A 12,381-nucleotide genomic window follows, 5' to 3' on the forward strand; every position below is an offset into this window, starting at 1 on the left:
CTGGAGGAGGCCAACCTGCTGCCGAATGGCTGTTCCTGGCCAACAGCCATTCTGCAGTGGGCTGGCCGCCTTCAGGGCCAGGAACTCGTCCTTCTCCTTGCAGTCCTGACCTGGCATCACAACCCCCCCACCACCACCACCCAGGACTGCAAGTCTTCCCTGCATCTTGTGCCTACTGGGATCAGGTGTCACCAACCCTGCGGCAGCACAGGGAGCCCTCTGCAACCCCACTGTCATGAACCCACTCGTTCCTGTGACAGCAGAGCTGGAGAGGGCTTCCTGCGCTGCCCCAGGGCTGGTGCCACCTGAACCCCACAGGCCTGCTAACTGCTGCCCATTGATCCCCCCCCCCGAATCAATTTCAGCGTCTCAGCTGAAATCCATGTTTACCAACATTTATTGACAAACTGAATCCTGAGAAGCCTAATTATGAATACGTAGCAAATAACGTCCTCTGACTCTTCACAATTCTGTGGTATGCTTTGACTACCCATTCCTTGGGGAAAGAGGCCTAACGTCAGTAGTGCCAAGCACAGTTCTGGGGTAATACAGACACTCCTCGACTGACGCAAGCATTCCGTTCCGAAACGTCTTGCATAAGTCGAATTTTGCCTAAGTCGGGGACGTATACCTGATAATTACGAAAAAAAACCACCACTTACGGAACTTTTTCCGTAAGTGCGGGTTTGCGTAACCTGGGGAGGGTCTGTATGTGGAAAAACAAATCTAAATAAACACTGCACACATTCACTGAAAAGTATAAAATGCACAGAGTAAAGGCACCCCAAACCTTATGATCCTGTTTACCACTATGCTATGTCCCTGCCATCTTCTAACCTCCACGTAAAGTAGATATAGGTCTATGATAAAAGTCTTTTAGCTAGCTTACATCTTAAGCCTTGTATACTTTGGTGGTAATTCATTCACGAATCCGATGAACTATAGATTGTAAGCCACTTAAACATCATGGCTTCCCCTCCCCCGCCCCCCAGTTCCCTAAAGACTTGGGTATATGGAGTTTAAGATGCTTAGTCCTACAGCTCTGAGGGTATGTCTACATTACCCGCCGGATCGAGGGGGCAGCGATTGATCCAGTGGGGGTTGATTTATCGCGTCTAGACTAGACACGATAAATCGACCCCCGAGCGCTCTCCCACTGACTCCTGTACTCCACTTCCGTGAAAAGCGCAGGCAGAGTCGACAGGGGAGCAGCAGCAGTCAACTCACTGCAGTGAAGACACCGCGGTGAGTAGGTCTAAATACGTTGATAACGTAGCTGAAGTTGCGTAACTTCGATCGATTTCCCCCCCCCCCCCGGTGTAGACCAGGCCTGAGCTAGCACATACATTTATGTGGGAAGATACAGGTTTGAACACTTCACCCTCACACTAAAGCTCTGCACAGCACTTTCCTTACTCCATTGTGTGCCATGGGCTCTGTCTTTCTCCCTGTTACTTTTCCTTTCATGCCTTTTTAAACACTTTCCCTTTATACCTAGAATAATCTCCATTGTCTCCTCAATATGGACTTTTTCCTCTCCTTGGATTTTCACTGCAGAGTTCCCTTATTTTCTCCCCAGTTACTCAACCTCAAATTTTAAAAACACTCCATTTCATACCCATTCACAATATAACTTGTATTTGTTTTAGCCCTTATCCCACTTCCTTACCCTTTTTGTATCTTATCTTTATTTTATGCATGTTTCCTGGCTCCCCATTTAAAGTTCCATAGCCATCACAGTTCAGTTATAAGCTTGTCTTCAGAATCACAAGAGCGTTTTTCCCTTTTAATGAAAGGAAAGCAGCAATTCTGGAACACAGCAGTGCAGGGAAGGTTGAATTCAGCAGCCAATTCCCAAATAGCCAAGTACACAAGGACATGAAAATATATGAAAGGGGAGAGTGCTGCTCTTTTTCCTCCAGAGGTAGTACAAAAGTCAAGAGTTAGATCAAGAAAGACAATGACAAGTATGACAAGCTACTTCAGGATTACTACCTCAGTTTACTCTGAAATGTAAGGCATGGCCAATCTTATGAATAATGGTCTATAAATGTTAGGTCGGCCAGAAATAAGACTTTCCAGAACTGTTAAAGCAAAGTTTACCAAGAATATAGATTGAAGAAAAACAATTTTCTCCAGAAAGATTAGTCAAGTGACAAGACCCAAGACTAAGCAACTGGAGTTCACCTGTGCACAAAGCTTAGATTGAATTACTTACATTTGTAATCTGTTATCATTCACGCACAGCATACCGCATTGAGAGTTTAAATTTACTAACTATACAATTCAAGAATAATAGACAGATTAAAGTACTTCATACTGGATCATATCCAGAACTAACTGTCACCAGGAAAATATATTGTGGTATAAGCTGCTACTAACTCATTCTACAACACTAAATTAAAGCTCATAAATTAACAGTTTTGGGTAGGGGAGGGGGAGAAAAAGGGAGTCACTCCCCAGAGTTTAAACTCAAATTTAAAGAATCCAGGTGGATTATTATATATCTATAAAGTACCTTAACTCCAAGTGATTGCAACCTCCTGGTACACTCATTTATAAGGGAAAATTAGAGACCAAGTTACACATTCGGCTCAACAAATGTGGAATTGATGGGTTCCAAGATGCTGAACAATAAATGATTAAATCTAAGTTTAAAAAAAAAAAAAAAAAAAAAAAAAAAACCACCTACACACCCACAATTTAACACAGGCAAACACAAGGGTCTTTCTTTCAAAGCTCCCATCTATCCAGCCCCTCTTCCGACAGTTGGCCAAATGGCCATATTTAAACTTAAACATTTGACATTTCTCTGGGTTTTTTTTTTTTTTTAAAACTGACTTCTACACCCTTTATGAGATCACTAAAATTGCTGCCCCAGGGGTCTGATGACGTCCTGTTCACGCTTGAACAATAGTATCAAGTTTTTCAGGTTGAAGTATTCTATGAGAGCGCCCACCTGAATTTATTAATGAATTAGCTTCAGCTCTGTTCACATCCCCTTTGAGTTCAATTTGAAGGCATTCATCAGAATGAGTTTTACTCACATAAAATGTGAGTAAAAAGCAAGTTTTGAGTACACATGTGCCAGCATTCACACCAAAAACTATTACACTGTACGTGGGTTAGAACACTGACGCAGCCTGCAGAATTCCTCAGAGTGCCCTGGCATACAGACAGTTAAAGAAGCCAGACAACTGACTGCAAATACTAAAGATAGGATCCTGTACACACATTGGGTACATTCAGGATGATTAAAGTCATTCTGACAATAATTCTTGTAGTAAATAGTTTTTCCAGGTATTAGGTGTCAGCCAAGCCACGTGTTGCTTGGAAAGGAAAAATATTGAAAGTTTCTAAAATTCTCTTAATCCTCCTCAGCTACCATTTCTCCCTGAAATATTAGAAGCAGTTTCTTCAAGTCCTTCTCCCAATGCTAAATGAGTTACACATCCAATCAAAACAATATCATTAGCCCACATGTTCAAAATTTCAGCTTAGGAAATGGTCTATTTCAAAGTCTCCATAATCGTCCATTGTTCGCCTGAGGACTCCGAGCTGTCAAAGACGACCTGGAACTGTGTAAGAATGTCTGGGGTCCTGATCCTTTTTATTTCAGATCTGCTTGATGCTTCATGCAGGCTTGAGGGCACAAAAGAACAGATTTGGCCCAAAGGACACGACTGATCAAAAGACTGATCTCTAGTGCATGGGGGACACACACTAGAAGTGGAACACAAACACACTCGAAAAAGAACTGATACATTACACATACCTGGTTCAGCATACTTAGCAGTTGGTTGGCAAAAGGCAACAATATACAAAACATTTTACCCATGAGCCAGTGGAGTGGTTTTTATTTTAAAAATCTCTCCCCTAAAGATAAATGCATGTTGCATCACCATTCTCATCACAGTTTAGAATTCCAGCTAGTGTGATTTGAAAGCTTCTACATACCTTGAGCTGATTCACAAGGGACTAGATAGGAGGCAGATGTTAATTATTACACAAGTAGTGGAGAGCATTTCAGGCCAGTTCCCAAGAAAAACGCTGATTCTAACTTGGGAAGTTCAGCTGCAAAAGACAGCATCTTTCCTGACATACATGCAAGTTTTCACAAACTAACCAAGTGATGCTTAGGATTCTAACGTGAGTGGTTGTGATTAATTTGGAACCCAGTGTACAGAAATACTTTAGATCACTTGTTTCAATGTGCATTTCTTTGAACACTTAATATTTACTACGTAGGTTCCTTAGGTCCTTCTGAATTTTCTCAGGCCTGATCTATACTAGAAAATTAGGTCTGTTTAAAATCCATACCCTGGAGTGGTGTTGTTAAGCTGACCTAAATCTCCATGTAGATAGTGCTAGATTGACAGAAAAATTCTTCCGTTGACCTAGCTAGCACCTCTCAGGGAGATGGATTACCTACATCGACAGAAGAACTCCTTCTGTCGGCATAGGTAGTGTCTACACTGAAGTGTTTCAGCAGCATAGCTGTGCCACTGTGGCATTTAAGTGCAGACAAACCCTCAGTTTTTAAGACTTATCATGCACCCACTTATCCAAGTCATTAATATATTTGTACACCAGATTTAGACCACATTTTTAGAGCACCCTGTTATTAGTATCATTCCACACTGAAGACTAACCATTTCTCGTCACTTCATTGTCTAGCTTATACATTTTTTTACAGACCAGAACTTTGTTCTTTTCACCCTATGATTACTTCCCTTAACAGTTTGCAAAGGATTTTATTAAAATCTTTTTGAAAATCCAAATAAGTTGTATCTACCAGTTTTCCTTTGTTCGCTATTTTACTGACAAAGTGAAAAGTGTCAGAGAACGTTAGATTGAAGAAAATTATTTACTTAAAAAAAAAAGTGGTTTATTTCTACTATATCAGGCGTATCTAGGTGCTTTATACCTCCATTCTCCTCCTCTAAAACACCCCCAAAGAACCCCCAGATGCTATTTCACCTAGTACGGAACAAAGACTCACTGGCTTCTAGTTTTCATATCCCTCCCCCACACCCAATTTTAGAGATTTCAGCTTTCCCCAGTCCAGGTGCTATTTTAATAGTACATAGGTATTTATGGCACTCCACAGAAAGTAAAACAATACAACTCAGACTTGCAACCTATGTTAAAAATACCTCCTAATCAATATAATTTGGACACTCAGAATGGTTTTTCTAGGTCAATTAATAGGTCCTCCAGGTAGCAGACTATGTATATTTAAAACTGCATTGCCATCACCACTAAATCTTGCTAATCACTGAGATAATTAGCCAAGAAACAGTATAAGAGATTCTAAATTCTGCCCAGAAGAAAATCGGATATATCAAGAGGGAATGACTAGCTTCCTCCCCTTACCTTGAGATTACACCTCTAAATCTAATGAGGAAGGAAGTAGTCTTACATCAGATCAGCTACATAATTTATATATAATGTCTGCAGTCTTACCCTCAAAGATGCTAGAATGAACTTTGAACAGTGATTCCCCCCCCCCCCCTTAAATACAAAGAAAGCCAGCATCAGAGAGATTCAAGAGCATTCTGGTGCAGACTTAGATTTGCTTATACCAAACATTCTCCCTCCACTCCCCCATTAAGATCCAAATCACCCAGCACTTTTGTTGGAAGTATATTGCTCACTCTAGGAATTGTGTATGTGGAAACCCAGTTTCCCCCTATGGGAACTGAAAACAACTTACACTTCTGGGCAGGGAGGGTGGTTTCTTTGTACAGTGCCTAGCATGATGGGACCCTGATTCCCATTGTGGCCTCTAGTACTACTAGAATATTAAATACCTCTCTGTGGGGAAACAGTGTTTGTACAGAGCTTTGTATATTTGAGTGCTAAGCATAATTTTCAGAGTTCAATGGATCTGTCAGTGTTACATTTTGATTTATGGAAGCTTAAGCAGTATACCTCCATTTGTATCAATGGATACCAACACGGACTGGGGAATCAGATAGCCTTGGGCCAAGGCTGTTATAATTCAGTGAAGAATTAAAAAGAACAAGCTACTAAAGAACATCTTTTACTGCTCAAACGTGACCACACACTATTTTGGCTATGTAGCCAATAGAGGGAGCAAGTTAGCAAACCCTGTTTTGTAAATGTTGACAATCACTGATGCTTATGAAAGCAAACGAGGCAAACAAGAACCACCAGGTTTTCCTGCTCTCATGAAACAGGGCAAGGGAATTTTAATGTTTCTAAACAAAAAAAGGACAAAGCATGTCATGACTGAAGAGTAGAGAAGTTTCCATGACCATACTTTATCTCAAAAAAGTACAATACACACAGGCTTGGCAGTATCTTTCGAGGGAAGCTACTTATTCACTGACTTCCACAAGCAGAACACCTGGCATCTCTTGCATAAGGAAGGTGGTTGTTGACCAGGCAATTTCAGCGGTAGAGCTGCATTCCTCAGAGAAACAGAGCAGTGATGTCTCGGAAGGAAGTGGATGTTTTAATACCATTTCTGTCCACCTCTTCCCCCATTTGAAGTTTACTTAATGAATCCCTTATTTGTAACACCCTGAGGCCTTAATCAGGACTGGGGGCTTCATCATGCTGAGCACTATAAAGAAATAGCAGCTATCCCTGCCCCAAAAGAGCTTTCAGTCTAGTTGTAAGACCAGACATAAGTGGCTTAAAGAAAAAAAAAAATCAATTAAAAGGGGCAGGGAGGGGGTGGAGGTGCTGTGGCACCCCACAAGGGTAACAGCAGTAAAGTCAAAATTATATTAGCTAGCTAGCAGTAAACCTGATTAGTCCAATACAAATCTTTAAAAATAAAAATGTTACCTATTGCTTTATTCTCTTTTGTATTAAGGGTGCTTTATGCATCTGTAAAAAGCTATACCAATAAAATATTAAGTAATGCACACAGATAAGGGTGAAATAGGCTATTAATTTTCATTTTTATAATTAGAATCCATCTGTATTTTTATAAAACTTTATAGTCTTGTTTTCTGTGAAAAAAAATCATAAAACATTTGAGCAGGGAAGTGAAAAAATAAGTGTCCTGAAATGAACTTTATAGCAAAACTAAACAAAAAAATAAGATGATTACAAAGTTAGGATTAGTTCAAAACTTTGCACTCCCACTCTACTTGGTCCCTTTCCCCATTATAACAAGAGAGATTGCAGTTAACATACTAAAAATAAAAAGGTCTTAGCCAATGACGTTCTTGTATTAGTAAATCATGCATCATTTAATTGTACATACTACTCTCTGCCGAATTAAAAAAAAAAACCAAAAAACAAAAACTAATATTTAGTGTACTGTACAACCAATCCCATAACCTATTCTGTATTTATTCCTCCTCATCCTTCATCTCCCTTGGACGTTATCTGCTTTTCCACCCACTCCTGTATCTGACCATTTTTCATTTAAGTCCTGAACCTGCAATCTAATCTATAGACTTCTGCACCCAGGTGTAACCCTATTGGCTTCAGAGGAACTCTGCAATGAGGCAGATCTGCTTGCACATGCCCATCCACAGGATCAGGTCCTTAAACTGTAAACTCTTTACTGAAAATATCAGATGAGAATTTGCTCTAAAGTACTCAGTGCATTTTAGACCAATAACACCTGAAATAGTATTAATGCTCTTCTGCAATCAAGCAGATTCAATTGTTAAAATAGGAACAAATCTGCAAGATAAAAAAAATAATCCATATGTAAAGAATCCCTGCCTCATAAGAATGAGTGGATGAGATAGTCTCTAGGTAACCGTACCGCCCACTTTAATTTCTTTTTTCTGTGCACGTGCACCAGCTAAAAGGAGCAGGTTTCTGAGTCACGTTTTAAGCAAAATTTGATATATAGGGCACTTAAGGGGCATGAATTTCCTTTTTAGCTCAAACCCTTTCCAGGAAGGGTGTCATTCATTTGAAACATGTGCTAGAGACACACACACTTCATTTGGTTTAAAAAATAAATAAATAAATAAAAAAATCCCACATCATTTACAGTCATAAGGGTGTTTTGTTCTGAGCTTTCTCACAGAAGGACTAAAAACGTGTAATCTGACAACGGTTCTACGGTGTTCTGTACTTTGTACTGCAAATTAAACATTACCTTGATTAATTCTTTAAACAGCTGTAAAAGATCTTCCAACCCAACAATCAAATTAGTTTTGTTTTTTGCTAAAGACCATTCCATTTTCAGAAATATTTTCCAACTTAAGCAAAGCCAAATCAGACACTTTCTGCACAGAAACCAGGAAGTTCTTCGGAGCTATTCAAATAAGTAATAGGCAAGTTCTCTTTATCACATAGGGAAACTAGGTCAACCTGACCCTCCTTTCCCTATTACCTCCAAAAGAGAGAAGACAACCATAATCTTTGTGAACAGCTCAGGAAGTCCAACTTATCAGAGTCCCTCCTTGCTCGTCTGGGCTAGAGAAGGTTGTTGAAATGCATGGCCTTTCAGAAAGGCGGGCAGAAGGGAGAGCCATTATTATTTGCTATTATGTAATCCAGTACTTAGACTGTAAACTCTTCATGGCAGGAAATCATATTTTCTGCCTTTGTACAGCCCCTAGCCCAAGGGGGTCCTGATCTGTGTGGGATGCTATAAAAAAAAAACACTTATGTCAGTCTTCCCTTAACTAGTATTGAATTCCAGTAAACTAGAAAGCCCCCACTTTTGAACAGGAATTCCGTTGTTTCTTCCCTTTTTAGAACTGGCTTTCTGGCTTTAGCTAACATGGATCCTCTCTCTAACCCCCTGCAGCCCTCTACTACAGGGTGGGATGCGGACTGCTTCAAAACAGATCATTGTAGTGCCTCATACTCAGAGTTTACGTACACTGTTTCTCTGAAGCAAGGAGGGGAGCAGACTCAGAGGAAGAAAGATGAGAGCGCAATTATGATGCGAAACTTGGAACGTAGCATACAACACAGCTAACATAACTGTCAGTGGAAGTATGATTGCCCAATTCTAGGACTGCTCTGCTGAACAATTTACTTCTGTCATACTCATCTAGAGTCAGTTTCCCAACCTGGGACTCGTATGTTAAAATCCAGGACTGCATTGGCTGTGAATGTGTTCCCCTGTTCATACTCCATCTCTATAAGGAGAGTTGCTTCACATTTGAGGAGAAAGATATGGGAACTCAAAGAAAAAGCACCTAAATATTTCACACATAGAACCATAATTTCTCCTTTGTAAAAAAACTGCAACTTTTAGGACTTCAAGTCTCAGCCTTTCAAGTTAATGGTTTCTGATATGAAACTTGCTGCTTCTGTTCTAGGTCAGGTTTTGACAGTGAGCTATAAAATCTGGTTGAGTCCAGAGCAGCTCCAATAACGGAACTCAACTTCAAAGTAAACTTTTACAGTGAATGGGAACTCTCAAGTGCTCCTCTTCTGGCTCCGCTCTGTGGAGGGTTCTCTGGGCAGGGGGCACTGTGGTTCTTAACCTATTTATTATTTTGGGCCACAGGTTGAGAACCACTGCTATAGCATATATGAGCCCTCATCATAGGCCAGGACCCCATTGTGGTAGGCATTGTACAAACACAGAATAAAGAAACGGTGCCCACCCCGAAGAACTTAAGTAGATTGTAAGTGGCAGGTCCCCTGCTTCACACTTTAGTTGACAGAATTCTTATGCAGGGCTCCCACCAATACCATTCCACCAAACAGATGGCTCTTGAGAGCGACCACCGCTCCTGCTACTCCCACAGACAACTGGCGCACCGCATCACCCTGCTGCAAATTCCATTCATGGCGTCAGAGCAGAGCATCATTGCCACCATCCTTGGAGTGTTCTGAGCGGTCTTTCCCCAAACGCCTCCTGCCTCCAACCTCTGTAAATGCTCTCTCATCAATTCAAAAATTGTAGAGAATGTTGCCAGCATCAACAGGCACAAGCCTAGTGATTTTGGTGCAGATTGGAATACTAGAAAAGCTTGAGTCAGTGGAAAAATTGTGGGCCGAGGGGTCTAGACTGCCTAGTGCTGCATGCACAGTAATCTCTCTGGGGGCCCACTGCTGCTACCTACTCATATCAGAAGCAGCAGCTTAATTTGCTGCACGGGGTGATTGTCTGTAGCCTGGACTCTTACAGAAATGGGAGCGTTCCAGGATGGGGTTTTTTTTTTTTGGGGGGGGGGGGGGGGAAGAAGCAGGGACCCAGAGGGCAGTGGAAGGGTGGAGCAGGAACTGACAAGGGAATGAGGGGAAGACATGGTGGAGATGGCTGGGGGTGGGAGAAGAGATGGGGAGGGGAGGGAGAAAACAAGGACCTGGGTGGGGAAAGGAGAAAGCAAAGGCCCTGCTGTGAGGGAAGGAGGGAAAATGAGGGCAAAGACCCTGGCATAGGAGACAAAGGGTATAAAGGAGAGGAACAGAGAACCTGACTTGAGGGAGAGGCAGGGGGGTTGTAGGGAGTGTCTGCAGTAGAGAGGGATGGGAAGGTGGCACACGGGGAGCTTGTGGGGATAATGGAGGGATGCAAGGAGCTCCTGGTGTGTGCAGTGAGCTCAGTCTACACAAGCTACAGTGTGTGCAACCCCCTACTAGAAATATCAGCAATGTGAAGCCCAGCTTTCCCTTGGAGCTCCAATTTGGGATAGCAGGAATGGTTCCTGCAAATGCTCACCTCACTGAAAGGGCAGGTGCACTGCATCTTTTACAAACATACCCTTTATTTCAAGGGTCAGCTGGTCAAGTATACTGAACCGAGTGGATTTTGAGTAAAATCAAATCGATTTAAATCACTAGTCAGGAAGACTCGATTTAATCATGGATTTCTACATAAAAATGCATTCTTGTTGGTTGTTATAACCTTAATACATATTCTTCACAACTCAGAGATAGATGTAGGTTTCATTTTTAGAAGGCACACGCTATACATTTTTAAAGTGATTTATTTTGAAAACTTTTCAGATTAGTTTTACAGCTTTATCAGAAAATGAATGACTGGTTATTTCATTTATCAAAGGTAACTGAAGCAGATATTTATGAAGTCATTGGGAGGTGAAATATCTCCAGTTCAACAGGTTAATCATTAATATTTGGAGGATTTTCTTGCCATGCTGTATTAGGTGGAAAACATCACCAGTCAGATATTTAAATTGTTTTATTTAACAACAACATTATATATTCTGGATTTCCCCCCCCCCCCCACAGCAAACATATAATATTTTAACAAAACAAGCACATGTCCCTTGCTTCTCACATTTATCTCCAGACTTCTCCTTGTCCAGATCTATTCCGCCCCCAACAATCTTTAGAGAGAGGTAAGGGATTGACTCTGTGTACACAAATTCGCAGAGGGACAATAGAGTTGAGGTCTTATTTCTCACCTCTATATATTAATTTATTTAAAAACATTTTTGCTGTTAACAAGCATGTTATCTCTGGAGACACAAATGCACAGTTTGAAAACTGCAAAACTAAGCATCTCTGATGGTATCTTCTGGAAGATGTACAGAAATACTGTATTATTCCTAAATCTAGTTATCAACAGAGCACTTTCATCTCAGTCTCTGGATAAGAGGATGAGGGATTTCTGTGGGTGCCATGGCAGGGGCCTTGGGCGTTGTTGCACCTTGGTCCCTCACATTTTCTGCCTGTGACACATAATAGTGGAGCTAATGGAAAAGCGGATATCCCAGATCACATGTGCTTGGTAACTTGCAGTAGTCTATGCCATGACAGTTTTCTGGTCATTTTACTCATATCTGCCATTCCATTCCTCTACTCTTGTTAATGCTACTGTCTCACTACTGCTTCAAATGAAACAAGTCAGAATGAAATAGCAGATCAGTATGAGGCAAAGTTAAATTGAACAACGGCTCTTCAATCAGCTTGAATTCCAAGAAACCCAAATCAGACAAACATCAACAGGGTTATTTGCCACTTCAGTCACTGGAGTTAAGATCTGCTGCTGTGAATCTCACTGAAGATCCACAACATTTCAGGTCATAGGCGCCGAGCACCCATGGGGAAAAATTAGTGGGTGCTCTGCACCCACTGGCAGCCAAGCTCCCCACCTCCTCCTCCCCTGAGCGTGCCCCGTCCCCACTCATCCAGCTATCTCCCAGCACTTGTCGCCACCAAACAGCTGTAGCAAGCTCTGAAAGGAGGGGGGAGGAGCGGGAACATGGCACGCTCAGGGGAGGAAGCGGGGAAGAGGCAGGGCTGGGGATTTGGGGAAGGAGTAGGAATAGGGCCAGGAAGGCGGTAGAGAATGTGGGTGGGGAAGGGGTTGGAGTCGGGGCGGGGGGCACAGGGGGATCGAGCACTCACCAGCGCCAGTAGGAGTCAGTGCCTATGTTCCAGCCTATGGTTCTATAGTTCAACAACTAGTAGAATACATGCAACTAAGAACTTTCTTAGAACAGTTTAGGT

General features: G+C 41.7%; 1 protein-coding gene across 1 annotated transcript in view; it reads right to left on the reverse strand.

Moving 5' to 3' along the window:
- LONRF2 (LON peptidase N-terminal domain and ring finger 2) overlaps positions 1 to 12,381 on the reverse strand; it is a 35,759-nt gene that overhangs the window by 15,422 nt on the left and 7,956 nt on the right. The window lies entirely within an intron of this gene.

This window comes from Emys orbicularis, chromosome 1 (genome assembly GCF_028017835.1).
Source record: "Emys orbicularis isolate rEmyOrb1 chromosome 1, rEmyOrb1.hap1, whole genome shotgun sequence".
Lineage (NCBI taxonomy): Eukaryota > Metazoa > Chordata > Testudines > Emydidae > Emys > Emys orbicularis.